This window comes from Pleurodeles waltl, chromosome 11, assembly GCF_031143425.1.
Source record: "Pleurodeles waltl isolate 20211129_DDA chromosome 11, aPleWal1.hap1.20221129, whole genome shotgun sequence".
Lineage (NCBI taxonomy): Eukaryota > Metazoa > Chordata > Amphibia > Caudata > Salamandridae > Pleurodeles > Pleurodeles waltl.
Genome location: NC_090450.1, coordinates 949,571,712 through 949,590,008, shown reverse-complemented (window position 1 = coordinate 949,590,008; position 18,297 = coordinate 949,571,712). Strand labels below are relative to the sequence as shown.

The 18,297-nt window shown below is 43.8% G+C and overlaps 1 protein-coding gene across 4 annotated transcripts in view; it reads left to right on the top strand.

The window, feature by feature from the left end:
• Window positions 1–18,297, top strand: part of MED15 (mediator complex subunit 15) — a 411,818-nt gene that overhangs the window by 216,808 nt on the left and 176,713 nt on the right. The window lies entirely within an intron of this gene.

Here is an 18,297-nt window from a genome sequence, read left to right as displayed (position 1 = left end):
CGCTCCGTGTTTCGGGTCGGAAAGTTAGTTAGCATCTCGGAAAAATAGTCGGTATTGTTTGCGTTCGGTATCGGGTTAGTTACAACAGATCGACACCGAATTAAGAAGAGCTCCGGTGGCCCTTCGGGGTTTTTTTCCCATCCCCGTCGGGGCCTGGTCGGCCCGTTCACGTGTCTCTTCAAGGCTGATGGAACGGACCCCATTCCGCTTCTGTCCAAAATGCCATAAAAAGTATCCATATACAGATCAACATCTGGTCTGTAACTTGTGTTTGTCACCAGAACACAAGGAGGATACTTGCGAGGCCTGTTGAGCGTTTCGGTCCAGGAAGACACTCAGGGACCGAAGAGCAAGAAGACTGCAAATGGCGTCGGCGCCGACAGGACAAGAGCGTTTCGAGGAGGAGGAAGAAACATTCTCCACCCAGGAGTCCGACTCTGAGGAGATCGATCCCGAGGAAACGCCTAAAACCGTGAGTAAGACGTCGAAACCAAGAACTCACGAGAAAAGCGCTAAAGCCCAGGGGACGCCACCGCCAACAGGCCATGGCTTAACCCGAAAAGTAGGTGACCGTTCATCGGCACCGAAAAAGGGCGAGCTGGTGTCGAAGTCATCCGACTCCGGTCGAGATAAAGGCACACAGCAATCTCGGGCCCGAGATAGTGGCTCAGAGAAGATTTGGCACCGAAACGGGTCGCACAGAGAGAGCACGACGCCGAAAGTAAAAAAGGTTTCGTCGGAGCCGAAAAAAGAAGCCGAAAAGGTTTCGGTACCGAAATATCCGGCCTCGGAACCGAAAACAAGTTCCTACACTGAGGAACAAGGATTGTCCACACAAATGAAGACACATAGATTTGGATAGGAATTACAGGCAATAGAGCCAGATCACACACAAAGACGGCTCTTTATTCAAAAAGATACAGGGAAGATCAGCACTCTTCCTCCAGTCAAAATGAAACGCAAGCTTGCCTTCCAAGACAAGGACAAACAGCCACATGCAAAGGTGGCTAAACAAGTAACACCGCCACCATCCCCACATCACTCTCTGCAACCATCACCGGTAGCCACTCCACCAATGATGCAATCCCCAACTCATACAGGAATGAGTCAAGATGACCCTGACGCATGGGACCTTTATGACGCACCAGTGTCAGATAATAGTCCAGAATGCTATCCAGCTAAACCATCGCCACCAGAGGATAGTACAGGCTACGCACAGGTGGTGTCAAGAGCAGCGGCATTTCATAATGTCACCCTTCATTCAGAGCCCATTGAAGACGACTTTCTTTTTAATACACTGTCGTCCACACACAGCCAATATCAGAGTCTTCCTATGCTACCCGGAATGCTAAAACACTCCAAACAAGTGTTTGAGGAGCCTGTTAAAGGGAGAGCCATTACTCCAAGAGTAGATAAAAAATATAAACCTCCACCAACAGACCCAGTGTACATTACACAACAGCTAACACCAGACTCTGTTGTAGTGGGAGCAGCGCGCAAAAGAGCCAACTCTCATACTTCAGGAGATGCACCACCTCCAGATAAAGAAAGTCGAAAATTCGATGCTGCAGGCAAAAGGGTGGCGGCACAGGCAGCAAACCAGTGGCGTATTGCAAATTCGCAAGCTTTGCTAGCCAGATATGATAGGGCCCATTGGGATGAGATGCAACACCTTATTGAACATTTACCCAAGGAGTTCCAAAAAAGAGCGCAGCAAGTAGTAGAAGGACAGGGTATCTCCAATAATCAGATACGGTCAGCAATGGATGCTGCAGACACAGCTGCTAGAACTGTCAACACAGCAGTAACAATAAGGAGACATGCATGGCTGCGTACATCAGGATTTAAACCAGAGATACAGCAAGCTGTGCTGAATATGCCATTCAACGGACAGCAGTTGTTTGGGCCGGAGGTGGACACTGCGATCGAAAAACTTAAGAAAGACACTGACATGGCCAAAGCCATGGGCACACTCTACTCCCCACAGAGCAGAGGCACATTTCGAAAGACACAATTTCGAGGGGGGTTTCGAGGGCAAACCACAGAAGCCACAACCTCACAAACAAAGCCCACTTACCAGAGCCAGTATCAGCGGGGAGGTTTTCGGGGACAATATAGAGGGGGACAATTTCAAAGGAATAGAGGAAAGTTCCAAAGTCCCAAAACTCCTCCAAACAAGCAGTGACTTCAAGGTCACAAATCCCCAACACATAAAACCTGTGGGGGGAAGACTAAGCCAATTTTACAAACATTGGGAGGAGATAACAACAGATACTTGGGTACTAGCAATTATCCAGCATGGTTATTGCATAGAATTTCTCGAATTCCCTCCAACAGTCCCACCGAAAACACACAGTATGTCAAAACAACATATAAATCTTCTAGGATTAGAAGTTCAAGCATTGCTCCAAAAAGAGGCAATAGAATTAGTACCAAAACAAGAACTAAACACAGGAGTTTACTCACTGTACTTTCTGATACCCAAAAAAGACAAAAGTCTAAGACCTATACTAGATCTCAGAATATTAAATACATACATCAAATCAGACCACTTTCACATGGTTACATTACAAGAAGTAATCCCACTGCTCAAACAACAAGACTACATGACAACACTGGATCTAAAGGATGCATATTTCCATATACCAATACATCCTTCACACAGAAAGTACCTAAGGTTTGTATTCCAAGGGATACATTACCAATTCAAAGTGTTGCCATTCGGAATAACAACTGCGCCAAGAGTTTTTACAAAATGTCTAGCAGTAGTAGCTGCACATATCAGAAGGCAGCAAATTCATGTGTTCCCGTACCTAGACGATTGGTTAATCAAAACCAACACGCAAATACAGTGTTCACAACACACAAATCATGTGATAGAAACCCTACACAAACTAGGTTTCTCAATCAATTACTCAAAGTCACACCTTCTGCCGTGTCAAACACAGCAATACCTAGGAGCAACAATCAACACAGTAAAAGGAATTGCCACTCCAAGTCCACAAAGAGTCCAAACATTTCACAATGTAATACAAGCCATGTATCCAAACCAAAAGATACAGGTCAAATTAGTAATGAAACTCCTAGGCATGATGTCCTCATGCATAGCCATTGTCCCAAACGCAAGGTTGCACATGCGGCCCTTACAACAGTGCCTAGCATCACAGTGGTCACAGGCACAGGGTCAACTTCTAGATCTGGTGTTGATAGACCGCCAAACATACATCTCGCTTCAGTGGTGGAACAGTATAAATTTAAACCAAGGGCGGCCTTTTCAAGACCCAGTGCCACAATACGTAATAACGACAGATGCATCCATAACAGGGTGGGGAGCACACCTCAATCAGCACAGCATCCAAGGACAATGGGACATTCAGCAAAGACAGTTTCATATAAATCATTTAGAACTGTTAGCGGTGTTTCTAGCGCTGAAAGCATTTCAACCCATAATAACCCACAAATACACTCTTGTCAAAACAGACAACATGACAACAATGTATTACCTAAACAAACAGGGAGGAACACACTCGACACAGTTGTGTCTCCTGACACAAAAAATATGGCATTGGGCGATTCACAACCACATTCGCCTAATAGCACAATTTATTCCAGGGATTCAGAATCAGTTAGCAGACAATCTCTCTCGGGATCACCAACAGATCCACAAATGGGAAATTCACCCCCAAATACTGACCACATACTTCAGAATGTGGGGAACGCCACAAATAGATCTATTTGCAACAAAAGAAAACTCAAAATACCAAAACTTCGCATCCAGGTACCCACAACATCAGTCTCAGGGCAATGCACTATGGATGAACTGGTCAGGGATATTTGCGTACGCTTTTCCCCCTCTCCCACTTCTTCCATATCTAGTAAACAAGTTGAGTCAAAACAAAATCAAACTCATACTAATAGCACCAACATGGGCAAGGCAACCTTGGTACACAACACTACTAGACCTTTCAGTAGTACCTCATGTCAAACTACCAAACAGACCAGATCTGTTAACACAACAGATCAGACATCCAAATCCAGCATCGCTGAATCTAGCAATTTGGCTCCTGAAATTCTAGACTTCGGGCACTTAGACTTCACACAGGAATGTATGGAGGTCATAAAACAAGCTAGAAAACCTACCACTAGACACTGCTATGCAAATAAGTGGAAAAGATTTGTTTATTACTGCCATAATAATCAAATTCAACCTTTACACGCATCTGCAAAAGATATAGTAGGATACTTACTACATTTGCAAAAATCAAAACTAGCTTTCTCTTCCATTAAAATACATCTTACGGCAATTTCAGCTTACCTGCAAATTACGCACTCAACTTCATTATTTAGGATACCAGTCATAAAAGCGTTTATGGAAGGCCTAAAGAGAATTATACCACCAAGAACACCACCAGTTCCTTCGTGGAACCTCAACATAGTCTTAACACGACTCATGGGTCCACCTTTTGAGCCCATGCACTCTTGTGAAATGCAATATTTAACATGGAAAGTTGCATTTTTGATTGCCATCACATCTCTAAGAAGAGTGAGTGAAATTCAAGCATTTACCATTCAAGAACCATTTATTCAAATACACAAAAATTAAGTTGTTCTACGGACAAATCCTAAATTTTTACCAAAAGTAATCTCACGGTTCCATTTGAATCAAACGGTAGAATTACCAGTGTTCTTCCCACAGCCAGATTCTGTAGCTGAAAGAGCACTACATACATTAGACATCAAAAGAGCACTAATGTACTACATTGACAGAACAAAACTAATTCGAAAGACAAAACAACTATTTATTGCCTTTCAAAAACCTCATACAGGAAATCCAATTTCAAAACAAGGCATTGCTAGATGGATAGTTAAGTGCATTCAAACCTGCTATCTTAAAGCTAAAAGAGAACTGCCTATTACACCAAAGGCACACTCAACCAGAAAGAAAGGTGCTACCATGGCCTTTCTAGGAAATATTCCAATGAACGAAATATGTAAGGCAGCAACATGGTCTACGCCTCATACATTTATCAAGCACTACTGTGTAGATGTGTTAACTGCACAACAGACAACAGTAGGTCAAGCTGTACTAAGAACATTATTTCAAACTACTTCAACTCCCACAGGCTGAACCACCGCTTTTGGGGAGATAACTGCTTACTAGTCTATGCACAGCATGTGTATCTGCAGCTACACATGCCATCGAACGGAAAATGTCACTTACCCAGTGTACATCTGTTCGTGGCATTAGTCGCTGCAGATTCACATGCACCCACCCGCCTCCCCGGGAGCCTGTAGCCGTTTAGAAGTAGATCTTAAACATTTGTACATTTGTAAATATATTACTTTAAACTTCATTATGTACATACGCATTCACTCCATTGCATGGGCACTATTACTAGCATACACAACTCCTACCTCACCCTCTGCGGGGAAAACAATCTAAGATGGAGTCGACGCCCATGCGCAATGGAGTCGAAATGGGAGGAGTCCCTCGGTCTCGTGACTCGAAAAGACTTCTTCGAAGAAAAACAACTTGTAACACTCCGAGCCCAACACCAGATGGCGGGATGTGCACAGCATGTGAATCTGCAGCGACTAATGCCACGAACAGATGTACACTGGGTAAGTGACATTTTCCATATATATGTGTGTGTGTGTGTGTATATATATATATATATATCCACAGAATCATGCTCACGACCGGACTCCAAGCGGCCCTCGAGGGGTGGTGCGTCGTCACCGGCAGAGCACTCCGGTTAATTTTATAAATAAATCCAAAACGTTTCCGAAGAACAGGCGCACACTCGGGAATTCAAAAGCTGAAGTGTTTATTAAACACACAACGCGTTTCGGCTGACAAGCAGCCTTGATCACGTGTAGGCTGCTTGTCAGCCGAAATGCGTTGTGTGTTTAATAAACACTTCAGCTTTTGAATTCCCGAGTGTGCGCCTGTTCTTCGGAAACTTTTTTGATTTATTTATATATATATATGTTCGATGGCATGTGTAGCTGCAGATACACATGCTGTGCACATCCCGCCATCTGGTGTTTTGCTCGGAGTGTTACAAGTTGTTTTTCTTCTAAGAAGTCTTTTCGAGTCACGAGACCAAGGGACTCCTCCCATTTCGACTCCATTGCGCATGGGCGTCGACTCCATCTTAGATTGTTTTTTTTCCGCCATCGGGTTCGGACGTGTTCCTTTTCGCTCCGTGTTTCGGGTCGGAAAGTTAGTTAGAATCTCGGAAAAATCGTCCGCATTGTTTGCGTTCGGTATCGGGTTAGTTACAACAGATCGACACCGACTTTTGAAGAGCTCCGGTGGCCCTTCGGGGTTTTTTCGATCCCCCCGTCTGGGCCTGGTTGGCCCGGCCACGTGTCTCTTCAAGGCTGATGGAACGGACCCCATTCCACTTCTGCCCAAAATGTCATAACAAGTATCCATATACAGATCAGCATCTGGTCTGTAACTTGTGTCTGTCTCCAGAGCACAAGGAGGATACCTGTGAAGCCTGTCGAGCGTTTCGGTCGAGGAAGACATTAAGAGACCGAAGAGCGAGAAGACTGCAGATGGCGTCGGCGCCGACAGGACAAGGGCGTTTCGAGGAGGAGGAAGAAACCTTCTCCATCCACGAATCGGACAAGCTCAATCCCGAAGAAACGCCGAAAACCGTGAGTAAGACGTCGAAACATAAAACTCACGAGAAGACAACAAAAGCCCAGGGGACGCCACCGCCAACAGGCCATGGCTCAACCCGAAAAATAGGTGACCGATCATCGGCACCGAAAAAGGGCATGCATGTGGCGAAGTCGTCCGACTCCGGTCGAGATACCGCCACACAACAATCTCGGGCCCGAGACAGCGGCTCCGAGCAGACTCGGCACCGAGACAGTGGCACCGAAATGGATCGGCACCGAGACACCACAACGCCGAAAATAAAGAAGGTTTCCTCGGAGCCAAAAAAGGCGACCGAAAAGATTTCGATTCTGAAACATCCAGCCCCGGAACCGAAAACAGGTTCCTACACAGAGGAACAGGGATTGTCCTCCCAGATGCAAGGACATAAGTTCGGAGAGGAACTTGAATCTGTTGAGCCACACTACACTCAAAGAAGGCTCCACATTCAAAAAGACACAGGGAAGATAAGCACTCTTCCCCCAATTAAAATTAAAAGAAGACTTGCCTTTCAAGAAAAGGACAAGCAGCCACAGGCAAAGGTGGCAAGACAAACAACTCCACCACCATCTCCACCACCATCAATGCACACATCACCGGTAGCCACTCCACCACTGATGCAATCCCCGACTCATACTGCAATGAGTCAAGATGATCCTGATGCATGGGACCTTTATGATGCTCCTTTATCAGATAACAGCCCAGACTGTTACCCTGCGAGGCCGTCGCCACCTGAAGACAGTACATCCTACACGCAGGTGGTCTCAAGAGCAGCGGCTTTTCATAACGTCACCTTGCATTCAGAACCAATTGAGGATGACTTTTTATTTAATACACTCTCTTCCACTCATAGCCAATACCAAAGCTTACCTATGCTCCCGGGAATGCTAACACATTCCAAACAAATATTTCAGGATCCTGTAAAAGGCAGAGCCATAACTCCAAGGGTGGAGAAGAAGTACAAGCCACCACCAACAGACCCTGTTTATATTACGCAGCAATTAACACCAGATTCTGTGGTTGTTGGGGCAGCTCGCAAGAGAGCAAACTCTCATACCTCGGGAGATGCACCACCTCCAGACAAGGAGAGTCGCAAATTCCATGCTGCAGGTAAAAGAGTTGCAGCACAAGCAGCAAACCAATGGCTTATTGCCAATTCACAAGCACTTTTGGCAAGATACGATAGAGCTCATTGGGACAAAATGCAGCATTTCATAGAACACTTACCCAAAGAGTTCCAGAAAAGGGCACAACAAGTGGTAGAAGAAGGACAAAGTATCTCCAATAATCAGATACGGTCATCAATGGACGCAGGAGATACGGCTGCAAGGACAGTAAATACTGCAATAACGATAAGGAGACACGCATGGTTGCGTACGTCAGGATTCAAGCCGGAAATACAACAAGCCGTGCTGAATATGCCCTTTAATGAACAGCAGTTGTTTGGGCCGGAAGTCGACACTGCTATTGAAAAACTCCAAAAAGATACTGATACCGCAAAAGCCATGGGCGCACTCTACTCCCCACAAAGCAGAGGCACATTTCGCAAAACACCATTTAGGGGAGGGTTTCGAGGTCAACCTACAGAGGCCACAACCTCACAAGCAAGGCCCACTTATCAAAGCCAATATCAGTGGGGAAGTTTTCGGGGCAATATAGAGGGGCACAATTCCAAAAAAATAGATGGAAGTTCCAAAGCCCCAAAAACCCTCAAAACAAGCAGTGACTTCCAAGTCACACATCCCAACACAACACCTGTGGGGGGGAGACTAAGCCAATTTTACAAACATTGGGAGGAAATAACAACAGACACTTGGGTACTGGCAATTATCCAGAATGGTTATTGCATAGAATTTCTCAAATTCCCTCCAAACGTCCCACCGAAAACACACAATATGTCAAAACAATATATAGATCTTCTAGGACTAGAAGTTCAGGCATTGCTACTAAAAGAAGCAATAGAATTAGTACCAAAACACCAGAAAGGAACAGGAGTTTACTCTCTGTACTTTCTCATACCCAAAAAAGACAAGAGTCTGAGACCTATATATCACACATGGTGACATTACAAGACGTAATCCCACTACTCAAACAACAAGACTACATGACAACACTAGACCTAAAGGGTGCATATTTCCATATACCGATACATCCTTCACACAGAAAGTACTTAAGGTTTGTATTCCAAGGGATACATTACCAATTCAAGGTGTTGCCATTCGGAATAACAACTGCGCCAATAGTTTTTACAAAGTGCCTCGCAGTCGTAGCTGCACATATCAGAATGTAGAAAATACATGTGTTCCCGTACCTAGACGATTGGTTAATCAAAACCAACACGCTAGAAAGGTGTTCACAACACACAAAGTATGTCATAGAAACCCTCCACAAACTAGGTTTCTCAATCAACTACACAGTCACACCTTCTGCCGTGTCAAACACAGCAATACTTAGGGGCGACAATCAACACAGCAAAAGGGATTGCCACTCCAAGTCCACAAAGGATTCAGGCATTTCACAATGTAATACAGGCCATGTATCCAAAACAAAAAATACAAGTCAAAATGGTGATGAAACTCCTAGGCATGATGTCCTCATGCATAGCCATTGTCCCAAACGCAAGGTTGCACATGCGGCCCTTACAACAGTGCCTAGCATCACAGTGGTCACAGGCACAGGGTCAACTTCTAGATCTGGTGTTGGTAGACTGCCAAACATACACCTCGCTTCAATGGTGGAACAGTATAAATTTAAACCAAGGGCGGCCTTTCCAAGACCCAGTGCCACAATATGTAATAACGACAGATGCCTCCATGATAGGGTGGGGAGCACACCTCAATCAATACAGCGTCCAAGGACAATGGGACACTCACCAAAAACAGTTTCACATAAATCACTTAGAACTATTGGCAGTATTTCTAGCGCTAAAAGCATTTCAACCCATAATAAGCCACAAACACATTCTTGTCAAAACAGACAACATGACAACGATGTATTACCTAAACAAACAGGGAGGGACACACAACACAGTTGTGTCTCCTGGCACAGAAATATGGCATTGGGCGATTCACAACCATATTCGCCTAATAGCACAATTTATTCCAGGAATTCAGAATCAGTTAGCAGTCAATCTCTCTCGGGATCACCAACAGATCCACGAATGGGAGATTCACCCCCAAATACTAAATACTTACTTCCAGAGTTGGGGAACACCACAAATAGATCTATTTGCAACAAAGGAAAACGCAAAATGCCAAAACTTCGCATCCAGGTACCCACAAGATCAGTCTCAGGGCAATGCGTTATGGATGAGTTGGTCAGGGATATCTGCTTACGCTTTTCCCCCTCTCCCACTCCTTCCATATCTAGTAAACAAGTTGAGTCAAAACAAACTCAAACTCATACTAATAGCGCCAACATGGGCAAGACAACCTTGGTACACAACACTACTACACCTCTCAGTAGTGCCTCATGTCAAACTACCAAACATACCAGATCTGTTAACGCAACATAAACAACAGATCAGACACCCAAATCCAGCATCGCTGAATCTAGCAATCTGGCTCCTGAAGTCCTACAGTTCGGACACTTAGACCTTACACATGAATGTATGGAGGTAATAAAACAAGCTAGGAAACCTACCAATAGACATTGCTATACAAATAAGTGGAAAAGATTTGTTTATTACTGCCATAATAATCAAATTCAACCCTTACACGCATCTGCCAAAGACATCGTAGGATACTTACTACATCTGCAAAAGTCAAAGCTAGCTTTTTCTTCCATTAAGATACATCTTACAGCAATTTCAGCTTACCTGCAAATTACGCACTCAACTTCTCTATTTAGAATACCAGTCATTAAAAGCATTTATGGAAGGTCTAAAGAGAATTATACCACCAAGAACACCACCAGTTCCTTCATGGAACATCAACATTGTTTTAATACGACTCATGGGTCCACCTTTTGAGCCCATGCACTCTTGTGAAATGCAATACTTAACATGGAAAGTTGCATTTTTAATTGCCATCACATCTTTAAGAAGAGTAAGTGAGATTCAAGCATTTACCGTACAAGAACCATTTATTCAAATATACAAGCATAAAGTAGTTTTACGGACAAATCCTAAATTTCTACCAAAGGTCATATCACCGTTCCACTTAAATCAAACAGTAGAATTACCAGTGTTCTTCCCACAGCCAGACTCTGTAGCTGAAAGAGCACCACATACATTAGATATCAAGAGCGTTAATGTACTACATTGACTGAACAAAACTAATTCGAAAAACAAAACAATTATTTATTGCTTTCCAAAAACCTCATACAGGAAATCCAATTTCTAAACAAGGCATTGCTAGATGGATAGTTAAGTGCATCCAAACCTGTTATCTTAAAGCAAACAAAGAACTGCCTATTACACCAAAGGCAAACTCAACTAGAAAGAAAGGTGCTACCATGGCCTTTCTAGGAAATATTCCAATGACCGAAATATGTAAGGCAGCTACATGGTCTACGCCTCATACATTTACCAAACACTACTGTGTAGATGTGCTAACGGCACAACAAGCCACAGTAGGCCAAGCAGTACTACGAACATTGTTTCAAACAACTTCAACTCCTACAGGCTGAACCACCGCTTTTCGGGAAATAACTGCTTACTAGTCTATGCACAGCATGTGTATCTGCAGCTACACATGCCATTGAACGGAAAATGTCACTTACCCAGTGTACATCTGTTCATGGCATTAGTAGCTGCAGATTCACAGGCGCCCACCCGCCTCCCCGGGAGCCTGTAGCCGTTTAGAAGTTGATCTTGAACATCTGTATATTTGTAAATATATTACTTTAAACTACATTATGTACATACGTATTCACTCCATTGCATGGGCACTATTACTAGCATATACAACTCCTACCTCACCCTCTGCGGGGGAAAACAATCTAAGATGGAGTCGACGCCCATGCGCAATGGAGCCGAAATGGGAGGAGTCCCTCGATCTCGTGACTCGAAAGACTTCTTCGAAGAAAAACAACTTTTTACACTCAAAGCCCAACACCAGATGGCGGGATGTGCACAGCATGTAAATCTGCAGCGACTAATGTCACGAACAGATGTACACTGGGTAAGTGACATTTTCCATATATATGTATTCCATTTGCTTGGACATCTCTTGTCTTTATACTCTATCACTCCTACCTCACCCTCTGCGGGAAAACAATCTAACATGGAGTCGATGCTCATGCGCAATGGAGCCGAAAAGGAGGAGTCACTCAATCCTTTGACTTGAAAAACACTTCTTCGAAGAAAAACAACTTGTAACACTCCGAGCCCAACACTAGATAGCAGACTATGCATAGCATGTGAATCTGCAGTGGAACATGCCACGAACAGATGTACACTTGGTAAGTGACATTTTCCATATATTTATAGTCACTGAAAAAAACATGGGTTACAGGGATGTTATAGTTAGGAAAGAGAATGAAAGACACCATAGAAATTCACTTAAAAAAACAAAGGTTACAGGGAGATTATATTTAGACTCACATTGTAAACGTACAAAACCATAGAAATTCACCAGTTACAGCTAGAATTACCTCAAGTAACTATAAGCACTCTTTCTGGACCAAGAACTACCTTTCTTCCAAATTTGGTGTAATTCCGTCCAGTAGTTTTTGCAGTATCGCTGTTCCAAATCCCTATGGAAAAAAATGAATGGGGAAAACGTGTTTTAGGGCCTCCCTTTTTTCTCTGCCCCCCTGGACGTATCACCCCAGAACTTCCAGGCAGCAGTTGGCAATACTGGCATGTGGGACGTTTTGTGAAGATTTGTCAAGCGGTGCCAAAAATATAGGCAAGTAAAAAAACACTTTTTGTATAGAAACGTGGTCCTACATATAACTACGTAATGGTTTTTGGTTGGTAAGGTATTTTTAGAGTTTAGGGTTAGTATAGAAAGTGGATGGATTAACGTATAGTAATTAAAATTACTTTAAATTTAAAAAAAAATACATAGAAATTCATTGAAAAAACAAAGGTTTGAGGGATGTTATAGTTAGGAAACAGAATTTTTGAAAAACTTAAATTCACTGAAAAGCCAACGGTTACATGGACGTTCTAATTAGGCTCACATTTTAAAAGTACAGAACCACAGAAATTCAACTATTATAGTTAGTTACTTCAAGTAAATATAAACTGTGCCCTAAGGTAGCTATCACTCACGCCCTTGCCGTGCACTGCTAATTACCCCAGATATTACAGCACTCATGATATCTTTTAAAACACCGTTCTGCCATGCATCCGGACGACAATTCAAAAAAATAAATGCTTTTTAGCTCGGGGGGGGGGGGGGGGGTGCAGGGATGGCAAGCCACGGTCTTCAATATTTCACAGTATATGTTTTAAGAAGAATTGAATGTAGCAGGGAAAGGGAGGGGCAAAACAAAAATGGGAGGGGTGATCGTAGAATGTGACTCCGGCAGATTGGATTGGTTTACATTGTGAGTGCACTTTTGCTGTGGTTACCAAACAGTACTTACGTGATCAATGGCCTACAGAGGGTGTGTTTCTGAAACTGTACACCTCTTCTGATAACTGGGGTAGCACCCGGGTCTATGTCCTCTCACCACTTTATTTTTTTAATGACCATCGCGTGGACAAGCATTCAACGAAATCCATAGTCTATATTTAAATAAATAAAATACAAATTGCTTAATTTTTCTTCAAAAACCAACAGAATTGACAAAACTGTAGGAAGTTGGCTCTGTATGTACTATTTCAAAGAAATAGCATGCACAGAGTCCAAGGGTTCCCCTTAGAGGTAAGATAGTGGCAAAAAGAGATAATTCTAATGCTCTATTTTGTGGTAGTGTGATCGAGCAGTAGGCTTATCAGAGGGTAGTGTTAAGCATTTGTTGTACACACACAGGCAAAAAATGAGGAACACATACTCAGACAATTCTAGGCCCAAAAACTCATTAATATCAAAGCTGAATATTTTTGGAAGTAGTTTTTAGTTTGTTTTTAGTTTTAGCTATGTTAGGGGGATATCTGTGTGTGCAGGTGACTATTACTGTGCATAATTATTAGGCAACTTAACAAAAAACAAATATATACCCATTTCAATTATTTATTATTACCAGTGAAACCAATATAACATCTCAACATTCACAAATATACATGTCTGACATTCAAAAACAAAACAAAAACAAATCAGTGACCAATATAGCCACCTTTTTTTGCAAGGACACTCAAAAGCCTGCCATCCATGGATTCTGTCAGTGTTTTGATCTGTTCACCATCAACATTGCGTGCAGCAGCAACCACAGCCTCCCAGACACTGTTCAGAGAGGTGTACTGTTTTCCCTCCTTGTAAATCTCACATTTGATGATGGACCACAGGTTCTCAATGGGGTTCAGATCAGGTGAACAAGGAGGCCATGTCATTAGATTTCCTTCTTTTATACCCTTTCTTGCCAGCCACGCTGTGGAGTACTTGGACGCGTGTGATGGAGAATTGTCCTGCATGAAAATCATGTTTTTCTTGAAGGATGCAGACTTCTTCCTGTACCACTGCTTGAAGAAGGTGTCTTCCAGGAACTGGCAGTAGGACTGGGAGTTGAGCTTGACTCCATCCTCAACCCGAAAAGGCCCCACAAGCTCATCTTTGATGATACCAGCCCAAACCAGTACTCCACCTCCACCTTGCTGGCGTCTGAGTCGGACTGGAGCTCTCTGCCCTTACCAATCCAGCCACGGGCCCATCCATCTGGCCCATCAAGACTCACTCTCATTTCATCAGTCCATAAAACCTTAGAAAAATCAGTCTTGAGATATTTCTTGGCCCAGTCTTGACGTTTCAGCTTGTGTGTCTTGTTCAGTGGTGGTCGTCTTTCAGCCTTTCTTACCTTGGCCATGTCTCTGAGTATTGCACACCTTGTGCTTTTGGGCACTCCAGTGATGTTGCAGCTCTGAAATATGGCCAAACTGGTGGCAAGTGGCATCGTGGCAGCTGCACGCTTGACTTTTCTCAGTTCATGGGCAGTTATTTTGCGCCTTGGTTTTTCCACACGCTTCTTGCGACCCTGTTGACTATTTTGAATGAAACGCTTGATTGTTCGATGATCACGCTTCAGAAGCTTTGCAATTTTAAGAGTGCTGCATCCCTCTGCAAGATATCTCACTATTTTTGACTTTTCTGAGCCTGTCAAGTCCTTCTTTTGACCCATTTTGCCAAAGGAAAGGAAGTTGCCTAATAATTATGCACACCTGATATAGGGTGGTGATGTCATTAGACCACACCCCTTCTCATTACAGAGATGCACATCACCTAATATGCTTAATTGGTAGTAGGCTTTCGAGCCTATACAGCTTGGAGTAAGACAACATGCATAAAGAGGATGATGTGGTCAAAATACTAATTTGCCTAATAATTCTGCACTCCCTGTAGATGAGTTAACCACCACTAACTGTTAAGACCAGTAGTATTTCTGTCCCCCCCTTTCTCAGTTAATGTTCTGAATCGTTCTCTTCTTTTGATGATAGACATCACCTGCTAAACTATTTAGTTGTAATAAATTATCAAACTCTGAACACCTAACAGACTAACATTAAACAACACCACAACATATGCCCAGCCCCCTCCATCCCTCTAATGGACCTCTCCTTCACAATTCAAGTGCCTCTTATTGCAGATGTGGACACTATTAACTAGTCAGGTTAGTAGTTCCATTTTTACCATATGAACAACTCTTACCCTCATATAACTCAATGCATACTACACCAGTCATGCAGAATATGTATTATCAAGACTAAAGTAAAAAAAAACAAAAAAAAACGGAGCAAATAGAAAAAGCTGACAGACTTACTCTAGCATTGGAACTTTTGTAGATTGATATGCTTTAATACTTTCCCGTCATCGAGATGGGAGTCCCCGGTGGAATGTACAACATAGGCCTAAATTACATATCTACATTACATGCCTTAGGCCTTAGTTTACGACCTATCACAGTCATTTTGTAAAATAGACCCAAACTTAAAACTGAACCAATCACATTGCTCAACCCCATATAACCTCCTGTGAGGAGCCGCCTTCCATCAGATTTTCCACCGCACGTCGTACTGAGGAGTCTCTCTTGAGCTCTGCTCAAGATTTTTTCTCTCAGAAGCGTATTCCTAAAAAGTTGAAGTTTCTTTTCTTTGGTGCGTCAAACTGGCTGCCATGTCAGAGACACAAAGAAAGGGCCTTTTTAGATCCTGTGCCTCCTGTCTGAAGAAAATATTCTATGTGGATGATCAACACGAGGATTGCATTTACTGCTTATACCCAATTCATAAAACCAAGGACTGCAAAATATGTAGAAAGTTTTCTACAAAGACTTTGAAAGAGAGGGTCATCTTCTTTTGGGGCTTCAGAGGCCACTCAGCCTCTGATGAGAGCAATGCCTCTTCCTCTATATCTGTTTCTAAAATGCCTGTTAAAAGGAAGCAGGAGGGCTCAGATACTCAAGAGCCACCTAAGAAGATTTCACAGAAGTCATCTGAGGGCTCTTCAAAAATCCGCAGCCCTGCAGAGAAGCAGCAAACTGGCATCCAGAAAGGGTCGGATTCCCTCAAAAAGTCCTTCAAAAAGACTATTTGTGAGCCATCTACGCCGCCTCCGAAGATCAAACATAGATTCAGGAAGCAAAGTTCTGCACTGTCTGTAGCATCATTGTCGACTGTGCTCTCGTCGACGACTGTATCGTCGGTGACACCGGCTATAGTCACTATTTCAATGTCGACGGCGGTGGCCTCACGATCCTCGTCGACGACTCTTTCATCTTCGTCGACGGGGCGACCCATCTCGTCACTAGGACTCTACTTGTCCTTGACACACCCGCCGACGGTTGATCTCACGTCGACAGTCCCGTCGGCGATGCCTCCGTCGACAATGTCCTCGTTGACGGTGCCTTCGTCAACAGTGCTTCTGACGACACCTCAGTCAATGACGCCTGCGTTGACAGTAATTATGTCGTTGATGAATCCGTCGAGGCTTCCAGTGGCTACTTTTGCGTCGACAACAACGGGCTTTCTATCGTAGACAGTCATGATACCTACAAAAAGACCAATACATCTTCATTACCTCTTTACCAGTCGTCGGAACATATTCCTCTCAAAAGGATATCCAAAACTCATTTGACGCCTTCAGTCACATTACCAAGTAAGGTGTCAAAACTTTCGACATCACGTTTTTTGGATGGTGATGATGATTCAGGTGAGGATGGAGAATATGGTGTGGCCAGGAGTCTGTTACAATTGCATATAAAATGTCAGGAATACTCTGATGATGACTCGTACTCTGACCAGCACTACTATGACCCAATCCCTCAACAGCCGCAGGGAATGGTATGCTTACCCTCTGGTCTGGTTTCGGACCTGCAAGCCATGCTAGCAGATTATCAAGAACACTTCCGTCCACAGCCTGCAATAGTTCCTAACCTAGTGGTTACGGCACCAAGTACTCCGGTGCTCCTAGGAGTTCCTCCATCTGCTCTGCAGGTTCCTCCACAAGTTCCGCAGGACCGGCAAGCCCATGCTTTGTCAGATGATGACGCTGAAGATGGGGAAGTACTTTCAAAGCAGGATGAGTGGGATGATTGTGTGGCCAGCGCCTGCCTCCCCAGAGCCAGCTTCTCTTAAGTCCCCTCCTGAAGATATTGGTACTTTCTATAATTTATTGGAAAAAGCAGCTGCATGGTTTGAACTGCAAATGCCAACGACACAACAAGATTGTTTCTTGTATGACTTTAAGGAGCCTCATAGAAAGGTTGTCAGGGCTATCCCTATTATAGATCATGTGTGGAATCGGGGTTTGAAAATAATGCGTAACCCTGCTACAGTGCCATCGGTCTTGCCGAAGCTGGATAAAAAATACAAGGCAACAGATGATGCTCCTGCTTGCCTTTCCGGGTATCCAAAGCTGGATTCAGTGATTTCCCAAGTTGCACAGCAGCGTTCAAGGAACCCTTCGGCACCTCTAACTGTGCCTCCAGATAAGGGTGGTAGGTGCCTTGATAACATCGGGAAAAGGTTCTCCTCCATGTCTGCCATTGTGGTGCGCGCTGCAAACTCCTTGGCGCTCCTGGGAAGGAACGATAGGCACCTATGGTCGGACATCGCTCACTCGTTAGATGACCTTCCAGACTCTAGCAAGGCTGAAGCAGGGAAGACTCTGCTAGAGGCACAGCGCACAGCTTCAGAAGTAATAGATTGTGTGTTAGACATTGCTGCTATGGGGTTTCGGCTTCTGGCCGGATTGGCAGTATTAAGGCGCCAGGGATGGCTTAAGGCCACCAACTTTCAGCCCGAAGTCCAAACTAAGATTCTGGACCTTCCTTACGATGGAGAAGCCCTTTTTGGAACAACATGTTGATTTAATGCAAGCTGGCATCACCAAGTAGGGTCATGGGGAAATGCCTTTTCAATAGCATGGTCAGGGATTTATGCTTACGCTTTTTCCACCGATACCTCTACTTCCACGAGTGATCAGCAAAGCCAAATCGGAGCCTTGTCAGATACTCCTTATTGCTCCAGCCTGGCCACGTCAGCCATGGTACACGGAGCTACTGTTGCTGTTGTCGTGTCC